This window comes from Apium graveolens, chromosome 1, assembly GCF_009905375.1.
Source record: "Apium graveolens cultivar Ventura chromosome 1, ASM990537v1, whole genome shotgun sequence".
Taxonomy (NCBI): Eukaryota; Viridiplantae; Streptophyta; class Magnoliopsida; order Apiales; family Apiaceae; genus Apium; species Apium graveolens.
In genome coordinates, this window is record NC_133647.1 from 24,937,445 (window position 1) to 24,962,639 (window position 25,195).

The 25,195-nt window shown below is 35.7% G+C and overlaps 1 protein-coding gene across 1 annotated transcript in view; it reads left to right on the top strand.

Moving 5' to 3' along the window:
- LOC141659699 (uncharacterized) overlaps positions 1-25,195 on the top strand; it is a 69,867-nt gene that overhangs the window by 22,044 nt on the left and 22,628 nt on the right. The gene's annotated exons all lie outside the window — the stretch shown is intronic.

Sequence of the window (25,195 nt, forward strand, 5' to 3'; positions counted from 1 at the left end):
TGAACTTTTGCCCAGGTCCTCCCTTCTTGGGGGTTGAATCAGGGTTTTGTTCAGTTCTAGGATATTTATCCTTAGCGATATACTCCAAATCAGTTTTTCGTTTCTTGCCTCCAGTGGGCTCATTACTTACTACGGTCTTCCTCATACTTTCTTCAACCTTGATATACTTCCCTGCCCTCTCTTGGAGCTGCAACATGCTCTCAGGGGGTCGTTTGGCCAAAGACATCTTGAAAAACTCATCCCTAGTTCCTTGTTGTAGTGCTATCATGGCTACCTTATCATCAAGGTCTGGGACTTTTAAAGCCTCCTTTGTAAAACGATTCAGGTAATCTCTTAAGGATTCCTTAGCTCCCTGCACAAGACTCATAAGAGATGCTGAACTTTTCTCATGGACTCTTCCACTGATGAATTGCTTAATAAAAGCCTGACTTAATTCTCTGAATGATCCAATAGAATTTGGGGGTAGGCGACTGTACCATCTTTGAGCCATACCCGACAGGGTTTGAGGAAAGGCCCGACATTTTATAGCATCGTTCACGGGTTGCAGCAGCAGTGCATTAGAGAATGTCCTAACATGATTAACGGGGTCTCCCGTGCCATCATAGGCTTTGATAGTGGGCATCTTAAATTTCCTTGAGATATGGGCATTCATTATCTCTTCTGTGAAGGGTGGAGTTGGATCATCAGGATCTCCAAGGGGAAGGAGATTGCTTGGATCAGTTCTTGGGACAGCAGCCCTTCTTCTTACCGGACCATCCAGGTCTATGATAGGAGGAGGATTTCTCCCCCTAGGAGGTATGTGGGTTCTGGTGGCTTGGTGAGCCTCCAAGTCACGCCTCAGCCTTTGGATTTCAGCCTCATGAGCCCTGATCTTTTCCTGCACTTCTTGGGGATTCGCTCCTGGGGTGCTTTGGGGGCGTTGCCTTCCATCGGCCATTGGCTCTTTTCCAGGACGCCTCCTTCTCGGGGCCACTTCATCATCCGAAGATTCGGAGTCTCTCTCAGTGTATGGACCAGAAAATTCCCGATCCTCAGGGATAGGATCCAAACCTCGTATATAGGGGGGCGACCGCCCTCGTGCTTCACTTCGCCCAGCATATCCGCTTCCTCCAACCTCAGGGTGAAGGGGCATCCCATAAGGGGGGTTAGTAGTAACAACAGTTGAATATTCATACCCGATGGGTCGAGAATTCACAGGTATATGTACTTGTTGAACTTGAGGATTCGTACCTTGAATAGTCGGGGGAGTTGTCCCTTGTGGCTGAGGTTGAGTTGCCCCTGTCTGGGCTTCCCCCTGAGTAGATGCATAAGTTGAATGGGGAGGAACCTCCACGGTTGATGAAATCACCTGGGTTGTCTCTGATGGTGTTCCTTCCTCTAGAGCTCCAATTGTTCTCCGTGTTCTCGCCATGGTTGTTGTTTCGTTCCCACAGACGGCGCCAAATGTTATGGATAAAAAGCTAAGGTTACTACTTGCTGTATTTAATACTAAGATTCGGGAGCTCAAGGCCTTTAATGGCTGCTCTCATACTTCGTAGCTTAATTCTGCCTTTACGAGATGCCTACGTATCTCTGTGAATTAGAGAATCAAGCCAAAAAATGTAGTTCTGATTGGTGGGGGTGAGACCCCTTATATAGATGTGGGAGTCCTTGAATTGGACTTGGTATAGGAGACTTGGTGGACAAGCCTCTGAATTAGGATAGACTTAGGAGTCCTAGGAAGTAGGAAGCTGATTCCTTATCCTTTTAGGTCCCCTTGAGGCTAATCTATAAGGATTTATATCCTTATCGGGACTCTTCTCAATAGCTGATTTTTCCCTTATTAATTAATTACGAAATTAATTAATAATTAGGGCTTTTGGGCCTTTTTTATTCCATCAGGCCTGATCTGGTCCATCAGGCTTAACCTTTCTGGTCTGAGTTTCATATATCTTTTTATTGGGCCTAGCAGCCCACAGCTTGTACAATTAATGCAGTATTTAATTATACAATCATAATTTATTTATCCCTATCAATAATGCTTAATTTTCTTCATAAGAAGATATTCACAAGATTTGGGACTCCAAGAGTCATAATCAGTGATGATGGATCGCATTTTTGTAATCGCAAATTCACTACCATGATGCAAAGATATAATGTGAATCATCGCATTGCTACAGCCTACCATCCTCAGACTAATGGTCAAGCAGAGGTTTCTAACAGGGAGATCAAGTGTATTCTAGAGAAAGTTGTGTGTCCATTAAGGAAAGATTGGTCTTTGAAGCTTGATAAAGCTATTTGGGCTTATAGGACAGCATACAAGACTCCATTGGAATGTCGCCATTTCATTTGGTTTATGGTAAGGGGTGTCATTTGCCTGTGGAGCTTGAGAATAAAGCATATTGGGCTTCGAAGAAGTTGAACCTTCATTTGGATGCAGCTAGTAAGAAGAGAATGCTTCAATTGAATGAACTCGGCGAATTTCGGCTTCAAGCGTATGAAAACAACAAAATGTACAAGGAGAAAGTCAAGAGGTGGCACAATAGGGGTTTAGTGCTCAAGTCATTTGTGCCGGGACAACAAATTCTATTATTTAACTCTCGTCTCCGTCTTTTTCCTGGAAAATTGAAGTCGAGATGGTCCAGGCCTTTCATAATCAAAACTGTGTTTCCGCATGGAGCTGTGGAGATTTTTGAGAATGATCCAGGTCAAGCATTTAAGGTAAATGGTCAGAGGTTGAAGCACTACTATGGGGATATGGCAAACCGTGAGGTGGTCAGTGCCGTTTTATTGACTACTTGATCTCGTGATTCTACGTCAAGCTAACGACGTAAACCAAGCGCTTCTTGGGAGGCAAACCAAGTATGTTGTACATTAGTAGATAGAGGAAGCAGAAAGAAAAGAGAAAAACACAAAAAAATCAGAAAAATAAAAAAAATCAGTGCCAACTACAGTAGCACGGTGCGCCCGTGCCGCGCTGAAATTCCAGAAACTGGCCGCGCCCGTGCTGATCTAGCAGATCAGCGCGACCGCGCCGGATCCTGAGTTCGAAAAAAAAACAGCAGAATAAAGAGAAAATTTGGGGATTTTAATACAAAATCAATTCCCACCCAAATTTTACTCGTCCACACCCCAAATTTCCCTCTCCAAATTAAACCCATTATTCCCATAATCAATTCCCACTCCTTTTCCATACCTAATTCTCTCCCAATCTCCTATATATACACACACTTATACACAAACTTCTCCATCACTTCTCAAAACTCTCTAACACACAATCTCTCTTACAAACTTCTATTCTCTCAATCTCTTTCAATCTCAATGGCACCAAAAAGACAGCGAACTCAAGTAAGCAGCAGCACCATCGATTCTTCGAGTGTAGGTGGTGTGAGGCCTAGGTTTTCAACTCCCTAGGCTGAGGCGGAGTATGTGAGGCTGCTTTCGAAGCCTATAGCCAAGGAGCATGGTTTTCTGCCATCGGGGAAGGATGGTAAGTTGTTGGAGATGATCTTGGAGATGGGATGGGTTGCTTTCTGCGACACACGCGCTGCTGTGCCCATGAGTGTGGTGCATGAGTTTTATGCTAATGCTAAGGCGGAGAAGAACGGTTTCACGGTGGTGTGGGGGATGACGGTGGATTATAGTGCGGAGGCGATTGGTAGGGTGATTGAGCAGCCCGAGAAGGAGGAGCAGGAGAACTGGAACGAGAAAACTCCGGAGGAGTTTAACTTGGATTTGATTGTTGCTACCCTGTGCGTTCCTGAGATGCATTGGAAGTTCAAGAAGGGCACGAACGAGTATACCACGTTCCCTGCCTCGTGCATGAACAGGTTTTCATGTGCATGGAATTCTTTTATTTGTGCTAATATCAAGCCATCTTCTCATGTGCATGAGATTACTGTGGAGCGTGCATGGTTGTTGTGGGGTATTCTGCAGAGGGATTATGTGGATCTTGGGATGGAGATCCATCAAGGTATTCTGAGGTTCTTGCGAGGGAGTACTACGGGTTCGATACCTTATGCGTCCATTGTGACGAAGTTGTGCATGGCGGTTGGAGTTCGTTGGCCCGCACATGAGCAGCTGTAGCTCCCTAGTGCTCCGATTGATAGTTCGACATTGTTGAACATGACAGAGTGGTATGGTGGGAAGCCCGATATTAAGGGGCTTGGTTATTCTTATGACTATCTTCCAGGTGGAAGGCCAGCGGATCAGATTTATGCTGGTGGGACTTCGCAGGCTCGTCGAGCAACTTAGAGAGCTCAGTCGGGAAAGGAGGCTGGTCCTTTGGGATCGCAGCAACAGCATGAGGAAGCACAAGGCAGTGCTGGTTTGAGTTCGATCCAGTATAAGCATCTAGCTAGGAGGATGAATGCGATGCATGACATCCATAGCAGGTTTGCACATGACCTCACCCAGGCATTGAGGACTGCTTTCAGAGCCACATGAGCTAACATCCAATGGCAAGTATTCGGTGAGGACTCGATGTATCCACCTCCAGACACTCCTGACACTCCACCCTTTACGGTTGATGATCCTGGTTCTGATTAGGTATGCCTGATTCCTTGCTATTACCTTCACTGAGGACAATGAATATTTTAAGTTTGGGGGTAGTAGTTATGGTGTATGTATTTTGTGTGAGTCACATGTAGTTTGCATATTCATGCTAGTTTAGTTCATATAGTTGCATGTTTGCCATGTAGTAGTTAAGGAGTATGTGTTTTGTGTGAGTCGCATGTAGTTTGCATATTCATGCTAGTTTAGTTCATATAGTTGCATATTTTCCATGTAGTAGTTTTTTTATTTTTTGTAATTTTTATGATAGTTTGTTCATATAGTTTCATGCATTTGCATAATAACATGATCCCGTAGATGATTTTGCCGATTGATTTGTGATATTGATGATAGTGTAGTGATGTCGTATTTAGTGATGTTAAGTCTTGTCGAGTTGATTTGCATGCTAGAGACAATTGTATTTCACTAAATCTTATAGGTTGCTTGAGTGCTAGTCATGGTCATGGTTTATTTGTTTGTCGAGGTTTAATCGCTTGTTTATATTTAGAATTTAGGATATTCTATTAATGATAAAATAACATGGAAATTTAAAAAATTGGAGAAAATTAGATTTCATTGCTAGTTGTTGTAGCTAGGTGTTAAATGGCTAGTAGCCAGCTCATTTTATATGAGTATTCTAGGGTTGAACGAGATGGAGCGAAACACACTCATTCAGAAATTTGTGAAAAAAAAAGAAATAAAAGGAAAAACAAAAAGAAAAAAATATGTGTTTATACATAATTGATCACGAGTGGGCTCTTTAATATTCGAGTTATTAAGTTCTTAGGGGACTTTGTGCCTAGTGACCTAAGGCTTTTTATAGTCTGGGATCTACTAACCTAATGCTCGCTACATGGGTATTATTGTATAAGTCTTTTGTGGACTTCACTCATTGCACGATTAAATAAGCATATTTGTGTTGTTTTTGTGTTATGAATAAAAGCGTGAATCCATGTGGCCTCCGATATAAAAATTGAAGTGTCACAAGTTATTTTGATTCTAGCTTTTATTCTATTTATAACCTTGCGATTGCTTTGCTGAGTAGTGAGTCATGATTATTGATCTGGTTGCGATAGTACATCTGTAAGCATTTGTACACACATACATTTCTGGCTTGTAAGTTGATTTATGGGGATTGGTTGATCTTTGTGCGAATAACTGCATTTGTTGAGATGTTGCTTGTTGATTGGTTTAGTTATTCTATGGGGATCATTGAATTCATATACTTTGCATTCATGCTTTTTCATTTCTTGTTCTTTGAGTTTGTTTATGCTTGAGGACAAGAATTGATTCAAGTTTGAGGGTATGTTGAGTGGCATTTATGACACTTTATAATGCTTCGTAAAGCTTTGAATTAGTGTTTTGTACTCAAGATGTTGGTGTTTTTAACGTGTTTTTGTAGTGTTTTTTCATTTCAGGCATTTACCAGGTAACCAGGTGAATTAGCATGGTTTTAGTGCTAATTTGGTGTTAGGATGGTGTCCAGAATAAAAGCTCGTGAAAGACCAACTCAAATTAGCAAGAAAGGAAGAAGTATAGAAATTTTTCCAGAGGCACAGCGCGCCCGCGCTGAAGAAGCGCACGGCCGCGCCGGGAAGACAGAATGTCAGCGCGCCCACGCTGAAGCAGCGCGCGGCCGCGCCAGGTCGAGAAAAGAAAATTATGTTTCTATTCTCATTTTGATCCAGAAGACTTCTACTTTGCATGGGCTGCTATATAAACATAACTTAAGGTCGTTTTTCATAAGGACACGTACTAGAGATAAGGAGAAGGCGTAAGAAGATCGTAGAGCATAATTCAACCAAGGCGAAGAAGATCTAGTTTATTCTTGTGATTCTTTGTTTTAAGTTGTAACTTTGGATGCTAGTTTTCTTATTCGTGAACTTTTACTCTTGTTCGTATCTGGTTTTATTAAGTATAAAGACTACAGTTTATTATACCATGCTTTCATCGGAACCCATGTTAATGATGAGTCAGATCATGGGCTAATCGTTATCGTGGGGTTCTAACGGATTTATTTATGGATTTCTTTAGTTAATTCGTTTCGATGCCTTAGTGTGTGGTGATTGTATGATAACCTAGTTTTTGTTGTGCTTATTCGTCTTATGAGTGTCGCGAACTTATAAGATAGTGTGTTAATCTATAATGAAGCGAAAGTGAATTTAAGGGTTTATAACTTTCCATGCTAGCATAAGTTCATGTATGAGATATGCATGATTCGTAGATAATTTTAACCATCTTACTTGCCCTATGTAATCACGAGAGATAACTTGTGCATTAAACTGTTATATTGTCAAATTCTATAGACATATAGGGTCTCAATATAATTGTTGTCTATTCAGCTTCTATCTCTTTTGTGGATGTCTAGTAGTATGATACTCGTACAACGAAAGTTGGCGTTTATCAGTTTCGTGTTATCTGATTAGTGTCATCACCATTACATGCTAAGGTTAAGATCAAAAAGGCTATTGAATGAAGTATTTAATGAAATTAGAATCCCATGTTTGTATCATATATTATTCAACTCTCTTTAATCTCTTAGTTTATGTTCTTTAGTATAATCTCTTAGTTAATCTTAGTATAAACAACCACAAATTGTTATTCGTCTTAGCATTGGATAATAACCATACTAGTATTGCATAGATACATTGATTAAAATTAACCTAAACCTATCCTTGTGGGAACGAACTAGAATTTATTCTATATTACTTGCGATCACGTATACTTGCATGAATATTAGCGCGTGTTTTAGCCCTAACAGTCCATAACAGGTAACTCCCAAAGGCAAGTGAAGAGACTCGGATTGACCATGTCCGGATATGAGTTATGAACATCTTTAACACCCCTTCTCCATCCTAAGGCCAAGTTCACGAGGCGCATCTGGTCGTCATGGTCAACTATTATTTGAGTAAACGTTGGGATCTATGATATGAGTCCACAAGGTCCTTTCACTCCTTCTTCCTCTTCTGCATCTCCTTGATGCATTTTCACTCCAAGATAGCAACCTGGTCTTCTGCCATGTGAGCCTTAGACTCCCACTCATCTGAGGAGATCTTCATTTTATTCATAAGGGTTTGTAATGCTGCACAGTCACTTCTCATCTTTATGCTCTGAGTAGAAGATGCGGTAAATTAAGCATTTGCCTGATTAGGAAAACACAAAGAAGAGTTATAAAAAGTTTAAATCATAAGGGCCGAGTCCATAATAGACAAAGCTCTGGATGACCAAGACCAGGCAGGGCCGACCAGGTCACATTGAAGGCCAATTAGGCCAACCAAGACCTCCTGTAAGGATGGTCCGGACCTCTCTAGAGTATTCTTGGAGGCCTTCCTATGAAACTGTTTTGAAATTCTAAAAGAAGTGCACTTAAAAGAACATTTATACAAGTTGGAATGTGCGTTTTCGATGATTGACTAATGTTCCTCAAGAAATTTGCAACTGATTCATATATATAAATATATTAAACGATTCCGGGAAGGGGCCAGAACCGCGTCGCCGGAGTTCTTGAACTCGACGGCGGCGACATCTTTTTCGAGTGGATTTTCCGGCCGCTCTGTCAATGATTGGTAAAAACCAACTACAGGGATGAGTTGTTGACAGAAAGAAGCATTGATCTGCACCTTCTTGGATGTTTTTGGGCAGGGGAAGACGACTGGCACAAAGAACCATTGATCTGCACCTTCTTGGATGTTTTTGGGCAGGGGAAGACGACGGTCGGCGAATCGCCGCAAGTGCTCGTCGGAGAAGAAGGTGGGGGGCATTTATATTTTCCACCCCTGCAGTTTTCAAAAACTTTAAATCCTGTATTTTAGTTTTTAAAATTTACAAAAACAGGATTCTGTTTTGATTGTTTTCAAAAATTATATTTTCACTTATTTTAAATTCAGAAAATTATTTTAATTATTTATTTATTTAAAAACAAATCTAATTTATTTTATTAATTAATCTTAATTAGTTTTTAATTATTTTAATTAATCGATTAATCTAATAGTAATTGATTAATTAGTTTAATTAATTATTAATTGATTTTAATTGATTTAATAATTAGATTTAATTATTCTTTTCGATTTAAAAATCCTGAAAAATTGTTCGAGCATTCAAATATTATTTAAAAATTATTTTCAAAGCTCGATAATTATTATTAAATAATTTTATAGTCAGATTATGGTGTTCAAACCCTATTATTTAATTATAAAATGATTCGGAGACCTGTATTAATTTTGAAAAATGTTTAAAAATTCGTATTAAATACTTGGAAAATCATTCTAACCCCGAATCTTCTTTGAATAATTATTTTAGTTGAATATCTTACGTGCTACGTGTTATATATGATCTGATTGATGCATAATATGACTGTGTGAGCATTGTTTGACGGTTTTATTCATAACTTTCAATCCGTACGTCGGATTTGGGTGAAACGAAGGGTAGATGAAATCTTATGATGTCTATGTGACAATTAGAATGATATGAGATTAACTATTGATAGATACTTGTGATGCCTAGCAGAGTAAGCGAGGCATAGGAAAGAAAGCCAGTGATCTATAAATAGAACTGAAGCATAGAAAAAAGAAGCAAGTGATCGATGAATAGAAGCAAGGCATAGAAAATGAAGGAAAGTGGTTGATGAGTAGAACTGTTATATGAGTAAAAGTAAGGTTGGAAATCATCTATGATAAGGCAAGTAATTTTGAACCTTCTTCAAGATACATTGCAAATATTTTCGAACTTTCTCATAACATGTTGCTAATATTCAAAATAAGTCTTGTTTTATATTGTAAGTGCTTTAAATTGTTCAACCTTGAACCCTGATCATATCATTGAACTTGTGTTGTAAGCTTTATTTCTTGTAAACTACCAACGGTTGATTTTCCAGATATTAAACCATACAAATACAATACTACTCTACAAATACATACACACCATAAACCAGGTATTACAACAAAATTTCTTGAACAAACAGAAACTTAAATACCCTGGAATACCGTATGACATCAAAGATCTATACCCTGTATTATCATTGAACCATTGTTCATCAAATACTTGATCCTTCATTATGCTTGCGGTCGTTCTTCATATTTACACCTTGATATACCCTGGTGATACCTATGAAATGTTTTATGCTCTGAGATAAATGCTTTATAAATATTAATTATGATTTTATTTTTATTGAATTACAATAATTACATATTGAATCATTTTAGAATTGGATGGTTTTATAAATATGGACCAGATTCATGGTCAGACCAGATTCGTGGTCATATTAGGCCAATGCGTGCCTTGCATCCAATATAGAGAGCATAGATGTGTGCCTTGCTCGAGGTTAGTGTGTGACTGATAACCAGCCTAACCTTGGTTTTTAAAAATAAAAGTGAATGTCCAATTCTAATCATTGCTTATCCAGAAACTTGATTCTTCTGAATCATTTCAATTGGTCATTGTTTAACCTCAGTTATTGCTATTATGACTCTTGCTAGTTAGCTCACTCTTGCAAACCTTTTTATGTTTTCAACAGCTAAAAAGGAAATTGTTGGTAACGAGGATTCCCAGTCTTGAGTGCGAGCTAGGATTCCAGGATAAGTTGGATCGAGCTAGCAGGAGCTTTTTATTGTAGATGAGTTATGCAAGATTGTGAGAACGATATCATTTTCAGTTGTAAGTTGAACTACTTGGGATTTGGTACGATGTAATAAAAGTTAAGGTTGTGGCTTGTTTTCATACTTAAACCTGTTGTGATCCGTGGTTGTGTAAAGAAGGGTCAAGGCATATAATATTTTATACACAGGTTTATATATATTGGGTGTGTGTTGTGAACCCCAAACTTCTGACCCGGGTTTGGAGGGCGTCACAATATTCATATGAATGTTCTTGATTGATTTTGGGTATTTTTGTTGTGAGGGTTATTAGTTTAATTGGTTTACACCAATAGATAGATCGTTAAAAGGGGAGTTGAATGGTACTAGTGTCATGAACAGAGGGTAGCCGAAAGTGGCTCGTCGGAGTTTGAAGGTTCGCCGGTGGCGGAACTTCGATCGGATTTTTCGGTCGAAATCCGAGTTATTTGATGATTGTAAGCCTGTAGATATGTTCCTGGCATCTCAGAGATCGTTCATTGATAATTAGGTGAATTTCTGGGCAGCTTTTCAGTTACCGAAAAAGCTTGGTAGCCGCCGTTAATGGCGGGCGGCCACCAGAGATGGAGGTTGTAATATACGGGGCAAAGCGTGTAAGTATTTTTATCAATAAATAATTATTTTGTTATTTTTGATGAATTATCAAATGATTGGTGTTGATAAGTGGATGTTTATATGTGGTAAAATATAGGTATGTTAATTTTATTATGTCTAGAATAAAATATAGATAATTATGGTATTTTCCTGGTAATTTTTTAACTGTTATATGATTTTCTAATGATTTATGAATTTATTAATTATTTTTTGAATAATTACAAAACTATTTTATAAAGCCGGGAATCGTCCAAATTCAAACGTTTTTATATTTTTACAACCCGAAAATCTTTGGAAAACTCCTTCCTAACCCAATCTGATAATTCCAGACATTTTCCGTGTTATAACTTTTTCGATCCGGAGTACGGTTTGACCCGTATGCGTCCCGACGTAAAATTTCGATACAATAATCATTTCGATAGATCAATAAAGCCCGTATTCTCAAGAGACGGGATATTATTACATAATTTTCGAATAACATGTTTTATAAGAAGCTCGGTTGTGATAATTATCCAAAACAGGTAGCTAATTGGATCGTTTTTGTAGTTACTTAACGGCTAAGTAACTTATTTTTTCGATCCAATACGATCCAACGCATATTAATATTCCATAAATATAAATAGCCTATTTCTTATTTCATTTTATTCATATAATCATAATCGATCAGTAAAAATATAGAATTACGAAGAAAAACCCGTAAAATCATTGTGTTCTTGAGAATCAAACTTAAAAACGAAAGCGTTACAAAAATCTGAATCGAGCGTGCCATATACCGAATCGAAGCTCTTGAAAAGTTCTATCAGAATATACAATCAATTTCAGTGCATAAATCAAGGTGTCGTTCCTATTTATTTATTTTATTTCAAATTAATTTATGATTAAATTGGGGCTTTTTATTTTGAAGTTGTTTATGTGTTTTGATGCTTAAATCTTGTAGATAATTTTGTCCTGGTCATTTTGGTATACTATATGACGAATTTGGAGTTAAATAACATATAGAAAATGAGGTTTGATTCTCGAATTAATAAATTAGGTTTATGTGGTTGAATGTTCATAATTGGAAATTGGGTTTGCTATAGAGGTTATTGTGTTAAATTGATTATACCATCTTGGTTAATTGAGTGGTTCTGGGCAGTCTATCAGTTGGCCGGAAAAGCTCCAGTTGCCGTTACTGGCGACTGGCCGGTGGGACGGCGGCAAACGGGGAAGACAGCGAAATTGCTGTTTAGACCCCCTATTTTGCAAAAACTTCTATTTCAGTCCCTGGGCTTTTCAAAAATCCCAAAAATTAGATTCTGTTTTATTTAAATTTAAAAATGATATTATCTATTCTATTATTTTCAGAAAATTGATTTTAATTATTTTAAATTACCAAAATTCATTTTTTTAATTCTTAAAACTATTTTAATTCGAAATTAAATCTAAATTATTTAGTTAATTAATTTTAGTTGATAAATAATTATTTAATTAGTCAATTAATTTAATTATTAATTGATTAATTGATTTAATTAGTTATTAATTAATTTTAATTGATAATTTAATTAGATTTAATTATTTATTTTGATTTAAAAATTCAAGAAATTAGTTTCGAGCTTCAAGATATTATTTTAAATTATATTCAAGGCTCGATAATTATTTTAAGATCATATTCGGGTGTTAAAACCTTATTATTTATTTATAAAATGATATGTTGACCCGTTTTAATTTTCGAAAAATGTTCAATAATTCGTAATAAATAAACATTTCGTCCGTTTAATATGAAACGAACGCTCCTATACTCAAAAAAATATTCCGCTTTCAATAAAAATACTTTCGAGTCCTAATTTCTTTTGCATCAAAAGATTGTTTGATGTACGAGTCATTCTGAGTCCGTCATTGATCGATAAATACTATTTTTGACCCGGTTTCAGTTCTAGAAATTTCGAGTACTACCTTTTAACGATTGGACTTATGTGTTATATATACTATGTGACTACGTGTTATATGAATAACATGATTACATACCTTATGTGTACGTGTTATGTGAATTACGAGTCAACGTGTCTTTTAAACGTTATATGGTCAGAATATGATCCTTATCTATTATTACTGGGTGGGTAGAGGATAAGAATAAACGTATGATGGACAATTATACATTGTCAGTTAATTGAAATGGTATATTTTATGATAGATACACATAGGTCGGGACGTTCAAAGCCATACAGTGATGATAGAAGTAAATCTTGATTTGTGGGGTATTGAGACGAGTGAATACAAAATAGAGATATACAGAGAATGGCGATTAACAAGAAGGGTCAGATAGCGTATCACTAGAAATACAGATATACCAGAACTGAGTGATATGGCAGATAGTTAAATATCAGAGGATTATTAATTGAGGCAAGTATTCCTAAACTTTCTTCTAATATACTGCAAATATTTCTTCCCTATTCTAAATTCAGAATAGATAAATGTTTTTACATTTCACTGCAATTACTCTTAATTATGAAAGTACCTTTTTGTTCTTGTTCTTTATTATTATTGATTGATCTCTTAAGCAAATACCTATTATTTCGGGTTATTTGCGAAACCTAAATCATGATGTTTTGAAATTAAAATAATTTAACATCAAAATACTTTACAAACTGGATGGTTACGATGAGGGCCAAGAATGAGCTGGACCCTAAGGGCCAGAGATGGCTGAACCCTTAATTACGATGGGTATAGAACTGGATGGGTACCCTATATGTTGGTGGATCTATACAGATGGGTATAGATCCGCACTATACCCTACCTGATCAGCAGGTTATAGTGCATATGTTGGTTCTAGATGAGGGCCAAGAATGAGCTGGACCCTAAGGGCCAGAGATGGCTGGACCCTTAATTACGATGGGTATAGAACTGGATGGGTACCCTATATGTTGGTGGATCTATACAGATGGGTATAGATCCGCACTATACCCTGACTGTATAGATCCGCACTATACCCTGACTGATCAGCAGGTTATAGTGCATATGTTGGTTCTAGTGTCCAGTCTAATTTATTGTTGATCACTATTAACGACATTCCTTCTTGAAAAGTTTTATGATTACAAAATTGGACGAAGAATTGATGCAGGTAATGAATCAGTGAACTGCTCGTTATTTTTGATTTATGATTAAGGGCTAATATAGGCCAATATTTTATTCGCTCAACTACTTCAAATTATTAAAAATGTTTATAAATTATGTAAAGATTGTGTCCGGAAATTTCTTTGGATATTGATACTCGGAAATTAGTTATGATACTTGCTGGGCATTTTTGGCTCACTCTTGCTTTGTGAATTCTTATTTCTTTCACTTTCAAATGAGGATTAAAGTAAGTAGGTCTTAGTAGACAGCAAAGTTGGAGAAATTGTTGTTGCGAAAAGTTGGAGATGTTAGCGTGAGTAAGACAAGGAAATTAGTAAAGAGGTAATGAAATTGTAATTAGTTGATATAAATTTTTGAAGGTTAGATTCTTGTTTCATACCATAACCTATAAACGGTCCGGAATCGAGGAATTATCTGTATATTTATTTTAATATACAGGGTTATATTGTTTAAAGTTATTTGGTGACACCCAATCCTGATCCCGGATTTGGGGATGTTACAAGTTGGTATCAGACCGATAGTTTATTGGTCCTTGAAATAAGAATAGGTGGAAGTAAGATAGGAAAGACCTTAAGTATACTCATTTTGAGTTCGAGTTAAGTGTGAATTAAGATTAGCAGATCTGATATGGATTAGTAAGATAGGATATTGTTAAGATAAGTGGAAGTCGAATATATTGACACTATAGATATATTGAGTTCCTAGATCCTATAGTTGCGAAGAGTCGGCAGCTCGATAATGGGTAAATTACCCTACTTTTCATGTGGTCTTAAAGAAAAAGAAGATTGATTATGGTGAAAACTTCGTATAAGGAAAGATAGATGAGTTTTAATACGACTTAACTTAGAATTGTGTAGTAGGACAAGCTTCAGACGAAAGGCAACGAGATGATTGAAGATGATGGAGAGCCAACGTTGCAAGTTTCAGAGGCACCATCGCTGCAAGAAGTTTTTATCACTTTTCGGGCACCGCGTAAGGAATGAATCTGTCTTATTAGATATACTTAAGATTAACAAGAAGATACGCTTTTATTTATGGATAGAATGTTGAATTGTGTTAACTGGTTGTAAGTATGACATCAAGGATGACGATGAAAATATCAAAGATAGTACTCGATGCCAGCACTGAAGTTAGAGTTACGAATAAAATGGTATGCAACAGTAAATGAAGTTTTTGCTGACTAATGAAGGCAAAATGAACCCAATAAGGGGTAGAAGATATACTGAAGTAAATGAACCCTTATGTGGTCATTTTTTTAATTATGTACCTTATGGGTGGATTACGAGAATAACAAATAACTCATATAGTAATGACGACTAGGTGTGTGATTTTTAAAATTTTAAAACAAGTTTTTGAAAAAGATTTTCTTAACAAATTCCTAAAACATCTTTATACAAAATGAGTTTTAAAATTTGGTTGTCGAATTACCATTTAAGTTCTTGTTGTTATTAGCATTAAATTACCTGGAAGAATACTTGATCTGGATCCAGTATTGTTAAATTCATAGGGTCAAGTGGACCTGTTATTACGAAGAAGTTTAAAAATTTTCCTAACGAAAGATTGTAAACCTTGTTTAATAGTACCAACGATAGAATTAACGCGTGGAAACATTATTCATGAAATTATTAAAGTTTAAAGGATTTGATGATTCAGAAGAAGCCAGAATATGGTTGAAGAGGATTGAGAGATTTCCAGATTTTTGAAGAAGAATATTATAAACGGAGTCGAGGTGTTGTATGATCGATGGTTGGCCAATGCGACATAGACGAAATTAGAAGCTATGATTCTAAATTCTGTAAGAACGTGATTATGGTCAAACTATTAAAGTATCGAAGATGGAGGCACGACGCTATAGTAGAAAATTGGTATAGTAGGCGAATTTACGAAGGCATTTCCCAAGGACTTTCAGAAGTTATTGTACGACTTGGATTTGGATCTATTAAACAAACAAACCCTAAAGGTACACATAAGTGAAATGTGGATGTCGATCAACGGTATCATTCTTTTCTATAATACAACAGCGTAAAAACTTCTTGATTCTTGATTATGCATGAGCTTCTTTTAGTAATAAGTTATATGAGGCAAGAAGGAAAGAAAATTTATTATGTTCCTTTCAAATTATTTTTCCTTTAAAATATTGCTTTCTGATCGAGATAAACAGTGTTATGGTGTGACACTTTGTTGAAATGATAAAGAGTCTAGTGGGACGCCACCTAATTATTGATGTATGCTATATAGTACGAAAGACTGGCCATCTTGAGTACAAATATGGTTGTCTCATTCATTTCTAAATTATCATTCATTATTTCTTCTCCAAATATGATTTATTGACTTATAAATTCTTCTAATTATTTCACTGCACTATGGTTCTTTACAAAACTTTCCAGTCACAATCATGTACACAGATTTTTTCCTATGTGAAGTCTACTCTTTAAGTGTTCTAAAAGAAGTGAAATAACCTCGTGTAGCAGATGAAATTACTTGTTGAGTATAGAGATGATTGCAAAATGATAAATGGTGGACATTTTCGCGCAAAGAAGAATCAATATGTAGATAATGTGGGTGTTACGAGACATCAAGTTAGAAGCAGATATTTGCTATACATGATAAATTTCAAGTTTAAGATTTTTCCGTGAAAAGAATTAGTTAGCAACTGTTTGACTGGACAGTAGAAAAAGATGAAGGAATTTCTAATAATAAACCGGATAAGTGATTAATACATTAAGAAGGCAAACCATACCGCTATCACGGGTAGATATTTGTCATGAAGTTTTGAGGTCGAAGAAATCCTAAGTATGAATAAATTTCGAGCGTGTTCTTCAAGGAATTGTTAGGTTGTTCAACTCAAGTAAGCGAGTTAGGGTGAGTTTGACGCTCATAACTGAGCTAGCGACGAAGGTTCTATATAGAAAGACATAAGTGGAAATGAAAAAATAGGAATCTAATTGCGAAATCTCTTAAGAAGTGACGCTTCAAAACTAAATGAATTCTCACATATTATGATAATATTGGTTGAGACCATGTGTTGGTAATCCGAAGTTAGACAAGTTAACTAATGAGAATAAATGTATATTCTCAAGGATGAAGGAATTGTTTGATCAGTTGAAAGATGCAGTGCAGTTTCTTAAAAGGATCTTCATATAAGTATTGACAGTGAAAAATAAGAAAAAAATATATCCTTAAAACGGATTTATGAACTGGTATAAGTGATATAAATTATTAACTAGAGCATTCACCAAAAAGATTCTGGAATAAACGAATAAAGTTTTTGAGAAATAATAGAATAATTTTCTATTCATTAGTAATATTCTATGATATTCTGAAAGAACTGAAGAAAGATATGGTTATATTAACTAATTGTTTATTTATGATCCTAGTTCGATTAAAAGATGTATGTTATGTTAGTTTGTAGTATATATGGTTATCAACATGATATGTTCTGAAGTATGGTGAAATAATGAGTTTGGTTGATGGTGGTGGATTGAGATGATTGTTGGTTGTTTGGTTTATTGTTGGTGTCGGCTTGAGTCCGACTGGTAGTCAATAATACAGAGGAGATGCTGCCCAAATTTTTAGAAATATCCTACTTTTAAAGGCAAAAGTAGACTTCCATGTGTTATTAATATTCTTGTTGATACTCCAAATGATTGCGATCTCGGTTCTTGAAAGAAGTGGTTGTAGCCAAACTGACTTTATATAATTGGTCTCTGATTCCATTTAGCTAGTCATCACTTGGTTCGATTGATCAATTAAAAGAGCTAATTGGTTAAATTTACCACCATATGGTCAGTTAGATGGAAATCGATTCCAATTAGATTAAGTCAAATTCTGATGTGATTTTCAGATCCGAAATCAAAGCAATGAGGAATTTGGAGGAAGTAAGGACCCTAGTAGAATTCAGAAGTTTAGTGGAATTAGCGCGATGTTACTGCAAGTGTGCGAGGCTTTATTTAGATGAATATGCCCTTTTGCAATTGACAAGAGAATTAAAAAGGCATTTGCACATGTAAGTGAGAAGAACGTTTTCAAGAACTAAAGGTTCAAGATAGGGGCCAAGAGAAGGAAGGAAGAGAATGAAGAAGAGATTAATAACTACATATATATGGATATTTTTAGACGATCAAAGAGATTTTATCATCTGCAATAAGGTTTTATTCAAGGACTTGAAGGTATACCAATATAGAACGACGATGTAATAAGAATTACTCTGAAATACCAGAAAAATCGCGAATGCAAGTTTCCGACGTATGGTATAAGTTAATAATGATAGTATATGAGTGAAGGATGGGGAAGCATCGGTTATTAAAAAAAATAAGGAAATTACACAGACTCCAACAGGTTAAGATATATCTTTATCTAGAGAAAGTCAAGTATGAGATCGGGATGCGAGTTGGAATTGATTAAAGACGGTAGTTATAGTTGATTGAGAAAGATAATTGCATGATTAACAGTTAATTGAGCAAAACTAACAATGTAGTTGACATTCTCAGCGAAATAGAAAGATGGATTTTGTTATAAAGGATAATAAAAGAGTTTGAATAGTTTTGAATGGAAGTCTTTCATTCCAGAGTTAGCCATAGGAATGGTTTATTTAATGAAGAACCGATTAATACTATTGGGAAGAAGGACTCACTTATGATAAGAAACAATGATGAGCCAGGATAATTAAAAATTTAATAGGAAAGAAAATGGAATTAAAAGGATGATAAAGAAACTTTATAAGATGCCCATGATATAGGTAAGGTATGGGTATTATGTGGGATAGAAGTAAAGTAAAGAATTTGATGAAACATTTGTAAATTGAGATAGGGAATGCATCCCGGGAGTACGATTAAGTACCGAGGGTTAAAAAAATACCTAGTGACCAGACATGAAGAGAAAATAGTGGAACATGTAAGTAAATGTTATACATGCCCAAGAATTAAGGCTGAACATCAAAGGCTAGATGGATTATTATAATCGTTGACCTTCTCAAATAAAGATGGATATATTACACTAAGAGACGACATAGTAAAATCACCCGAGAACCAAAGGTGAGGAAAGCGTTAATTGACTTATTATTGATAAGTTATCCAAACCTAGTCATTCTCTTTTATTAATAAGCAGTTATCCAATAAGTGGGTTAGTTGTTACTTGAAGAGATTGTGGTACATTATCAGATCCATTAATTGATTGTAAATAATCAATATTATTTGATTTTAGATTTGACGAAAGTATTCAGAATATGATGAGTTATGTCGAACCAGAATAATATACACCACTCATGAATGAACGGGCATCAAGTAAAGCAGAACTAAAAGATAGGAATTTGGCTAAACATCGTTAACTTAATGGATTCAAGTTACTCCGAGAATATGATACAAGACATAAATGTCAAAGAAGACTTTCTGATAATATAGCATAAAGAAAAGAATAAACGTTATATGTGACTAGATGTCAAGGAAGAGCATTGCAGTTAGTTTCATATGAGAACTCCTTAGAACCAAAATAAATGATAATATGGGTTAGAATATGCGGGTGATGCCTCCAAGTTAGTATATTTTCTTCTAAATAGTAAGAGATTTTCGCTCGGCAGATATACTTGATTGTGATTCAAGGAAATTAAGGTATGATGATAAGTTTGTGTGTCAATCATATCCAGTCGAGATTTTCTCGTTGATTCTTAATTCTGAAGTAATTTCGAGAACGTTAAAAATCAAATACTCCAGGGTTTTAGTATATCATTCGCAGATAGACAAGAAGATTAAGGGAACGATTAAAGAACCTCAAATGCGATTGGAAACGTTCATCAGCACGAATTACTAGAATTAGAAAGAAAAGAGAATTAATATGTGTTATGCTGGTCCTTTTGAGACTGTAAAATAGGCAGAATAAGTGTAAGTGAGTTGGTTTCACCGCCACATGTATAGCAGGTTCATAGGATGTTTATATGCGTGTACTCAGGAAGAGTTATTTAGTTCCATTATATATATAAGATGAAGACTTGAGTTGAGTTATACGAGCAACTAATAGAATATGATGTCAGCAAAAGGTTGTTGAGTAATGACTGATGTTGCAAGTTAAAGTTTATGAAAAGCTGTAAGGTTAAAAGATCCACCTGAGAAAATGGAAATGAGATACTTGAATGTATCATTATCTGATCCTTAGTGTGATTCTGAGGACAGAATCCTTTTAAGGGGGAAGGATGTAATATCCGGGGCATAGCGTGTAATTATTTTTATCAATAAATATTTACTATGTGATTTTTGATGAATTATCTGATGATTGATGTTGACAAGTGGATGTTTTTATGTGGTAAAGTATAGGTATGTTAATTTTATTATGTCTAGAATAAAATATAGATAATTATGGTATTTTTCTGGTAATTTTTGGAATGTTATATGATTTTATAATGATTTATGAATTTATTAATGTTAGATATATTTGTGATGTCATGTCTAATAGTGATTTGTGTTTAGTTTTCAGATCTTGACTAACTGGACAAATCAGGACTTAACTGGAAATCAGTACTTATACTGAAGTCAGAACTTAAGATATCAGAACTTAAGATATCAGAAGATATTTATCAGGAGATAATATCAGGATTTAAGAAGACATTCAGATAAGGAAGGCGGTGATTGAAAGGAAAGAAGATCAAGGCTAAAACAAGAAGAGATGCATCGAGAAGAATTCTATGAAGAATAGAAGACTTGGAGGACAAGATAACTAATTGATATATTTTAGAATATAGAATCATATTCAATATCAATTAGAGATTATCTTGTAACTGTGTGGTATATAAACACAACATAGGGTTTACACTAAAAGTGTTATCTTAATCGAGAATATTATTCATTGTAACCCTAGCAGCTCTCGTGATATTTGTTTATCACTGAGAGAGAACGGTTCCATTGTAATACTGTGTTATTAATAAGATTATTGAGTGTTACATACTTGTGTTCTTAATTCGATTTGATTGTACTAGACACTATATTCAACCCCCTTCTACAGTGTTTGTGACCTAACAAGTGGTATCAGAGCCTATCTGTTAACACATATACAATAAAGATCCAAAAAAATCATGTCTGAAGAAGAACAAACTCCAACCAAGCCCACCAAAACTGAAGAAACTCCAAAGACTCAAATTCATAGTCGATATGAGACTATTAGGGTTCCCATGCTGAGACCTTCTGAGTATCCCATATGGAAAGTGAGGTTGACTATATTTCTGGAAGCTACAGATCCAGAATACCTTGACAGAATTAATGAAGGACCACATAAGCCAACCAAGCTCTCTGTTGTAGTTGCAGATCATCCGGCAAAGGTCGTACCAAAGGAGAAAAGTGAGTATATAGCTGAAGATATCTCATTTATTGCCAAGGATGCAAAGGTAAGGCATTTGCTGCATAGTGTCATTGATAATGTCATGTCAAATAGGGTAATCAACTGCAAGACTGCAAAGGAGATGTGGGATGCCTTGGAGACAAGATGCCAGGGAACTGATGCAATTAAGAAGAACATGAGGACTATACTCACTCAAGAGTATGAGCACTTTAACTCAAAACCTGATGAGTCATTAACTGGCTTATATGACAGATTTGTCAAACTCTTAAATGATCTGTCACTGGTGGATAAGGAATATGATCTTAAAGATACTAATCTTAAATTCCTTTTAGCTTTTCCTGAAAGTTGGGATTTGAAGACAACTACTATAAGAGACAACTATGCTATTGATGAAACTACTCTTGATGAAATTTATGGTATGCTCAAAACTCATGAACTTGAGATGGATCAAAGAAGCAAGAGACATGGGAAAAAGTCAAGGACGGTTGCTCTTAAGGCTGAGGAGGAAATCCCCAAAGTGGCTGCTTCAAAGAAAGGCAAAGGAAAGGCTCTCATCATAAAGTCTGATTCAGATTCATCAAGTTCTGATGATGATGATGAGGATTCAGAAACTGAAAGTCTATCTGAGATGGATGTTGATGAAGAGATGATGAGATTGTGTGCTATTATGGTGAAGGGTATCACAAAGATAGCCTACAAGAAATTTATAATGGGAAATAAGTTTTCCAGGAAAAGTGGAAGTTCTGATAAGAAGGGATTTAGAAAATCTTAAGGCAAAGCAGCAAAGTCTGACAGAGGAGATTACTCAAATGTCAAATGCTACAACTGTGGTGAGAAAGGCCACATATCTTCTGACTGCAAGAAAGGAAAGAGTGACAAAGGCAAGGCACTTGTCACAAAGAAGAAAAACTGGACAAACACTTTAGATTCTGAAGATGAGGTGAACTATGCCTTGATGGAAAATGCTGATAGCATTTCTGATGCTGCTGAGTTAAAGGTACCTCAAACAACTTATGCTTTTCATACTGATGATATTACCGAATTCAGATCTTATCTTAAAACCATGTTCATTAGCTATAGAGATCAGAATTTAACATATGATAGGTTAACTTCTGAAAATCTGGCTTTTAAGAAAAGGAATGACTATTTAGAAAAGGAGTTAGTTATGTTTCATCAAACTCCAAAGAATAGAGATGATGCTTTCTATGTTAGAGATGAAGTGTTAAAATTGAATCAATATCTAAAAACTGAGTTAGAAAAGGAAAGAGAGATTATCAGGACCTGGACTAACTCTGGTAGAGCAACTTAGGATATACTAAGTAGTGGAAACTGGAAAGAGGGCTTAGGTTATGGAGATGATAAAAGTGAAACAGGAAATGAACAAATTAAGCTAATTATTGTTAAACAGACTAATAAGCCAAAGGTAAATCCTGTTAAGTTTATAGCTAAAACTGTAAAGTCTGATTCTGAAAAGATGAAAGATACTGAGATAGAAGTTAAGGCAGAGTCAACTCTGACAAATTGAAACAGGATAAGCCAATTGAAGTTAACATAGGCTTAATGACAAAGAAGCAGCTTAAGTATAAGCTGAAAGAGATTAAGAATGTAAACAAGCTAAAGCCACCTAGGAAAAATAGGAATGGAAAGGAAGGTGTCAATAAAAGCAATAATTATATGCCTGTTCCTAATGCTCCTAGAAAGAAATGCTATAACTGTGGAAATTCTAACCATCTGGCTTCCTTTTGTAGAAAGAATAAGAATGTAAACTCCTTGCCTTCTAAGACAGGAGTTAAGAGTTAGTCTGTTAGGTTTAAGCCACAAAATCCTTGTTTTTATTGTGGTAGTTTATGGCATTCCATTTATAATTGTAAGGAATATCATAGTTTGTACTATGATTATTATCAAATAAAACCTTCTTTAAAGAAAGTTAGCATTATTCCTTCTAGTGTAAGTTCTGATGCAAAGTCTGATACTGTAAATTCTGATAAGAAAAATGTTAACATAAACTCTGATATTAAATCCGCTGCAAATGTTAACAAACTTAATAAGGCCAAAGGATCCAAGCAAGTCTGGGTCCTTAAAACTAACCATTAGTGGTCTTTGTGATTGCAGGGTAACAGGAAAAACATCCTAGTTCAGGACAGTGGATGTTCAGGACAGTGGATGTTCAGGACATATGACTGGAAATAAAGCCCTGCTATCAGACTTTGTGGAGAAAGCTGGCCCAGGAGTTTTTTATGGAGATGGCAACATGGGAAAAACTCTGGGATATGGCAATATCAATCTTGGGAATGTCATCATTGAAAAAGTAGCTCTAGTCTCAGGACTCAAACACAATCTGCCGAGTGTTAGTCAAATCTGTGATTGAGGTTATCATGTGGATTTCTTTGAAGAACACTGTGAAGTTGTAAGCAAATCTACAGGCAAAGTTGTTCTGAAGGGATACAGGCATGGTAACATTTATGAAGCCAAGCTTTCAACAAGTTCTGATGGTTCTGCAATTTGTCTGTTAAGCAAAGTATCAATTGAAGAAAGCTGGGATTGGCACAAGAAACTCTCTCATTTAAATTTCAGCAATATAAATGAACTAGTCAAGAAGGATCTTGTGAGAGGACTTCCAAAATCAGTATTTGCTCGTTATGGCCTTTGTGATTCTTGTCAAAAGGTAAAATAAAGAAAATCTTCATTCAAGAGCAAGACTGAATCTTCAATTCTTGAGCTTTATCACCTACTACATGTTGATCTATTTGGTCCGGTGAATGTCATGTCTATTGCAAATAAGAAATATGCTATGGTCATAGTAGATAAGTTTACTAGATACACATGGGTGTATCTCTTGCACAGAAAAAGTGAAACTGCATCTATCTTGATTGATCATGTCAAACAACTGGATAAGTTGGTCAAAGACTCTATGAAAATCATAAGAAGTGATAATGGCACTGAGTTCAAGAATTTGATCATGGAAGAGTTCTGCAAAGACCATGGAATAAAGCAGGAATTTTCTGCTCCTGGAACTCTACAGCAAAATGGAGTTGTTGAAAGAAAGAATAGAACTCTTATTGAAGCAGCAAGAACTATGCTTGATGAAGCAAAGTTATGTTGTGAATATGTTGTGTACTTGATGATCACTTAAACAAAACATCTAAGTAGATTTTACTTAGTGAAATAATGTAGCACTCGATGGATAAGAATTATAGTCCCGACGGATAACTCATTATAGTCCCGACGGATGATTAACTTATTATCCATCGAGTGAGTAGCTTATGTAATAATAAGTTTTGTAGCAAAGTGATGTATGCACCTTTGTATAGAATCTGTAGTAGCATATAAGTCATATGTACTTTAACTAGATATGCATAATAGGTTGATTAATTGTACATAAATAATGTCTTATAATTCTGTATAAGTGAAATGAAGTCAAGTGCCAAAATAGCTACCGACGGATGATTAACAAAGCCTTCGACGGATGATCAAATGACTATCAACGGATGTTTAACATAGCAGTCGACGGATGATCAATTAAGTCATCGACGGATGATCTAAAAGTCCACGGATGATCATATCAAGAATTCAAACATCAGTTGAACAGTGAAAGCTGACACACAGCCGTCGAGTTGGATACAAACACATTATGGAAGCCCTTTAACTGGGTAATAGAGGACGAAAAGAAGCAAAGATTAAGACTGCTAGATTTTATATTTGTTCAGTCTTTTTTACTTTATAATCTTGGTATTATATAAACCAAGAAAGTAGCAAATAGAAAAAGAACTGAGATAACTGAGAGAAACTCAAAAACAGAGAAATCTTTGTAAGCTTAATCTTTAGCATTTCCTGTATTCTCAGCAGTTCTATTTTGTAAGCAGCTGTGAGCATTTCTGCACACAGAGTCCTCTCAATATATTATATATATCTCTAGTGGAATTGTTTAAATCCACCAGAAAGTTTTTAAAGACTCTTGTTTTTAATTACTTGTGTTTTGACTCATTGAAGTTTATATTCCGCATTGT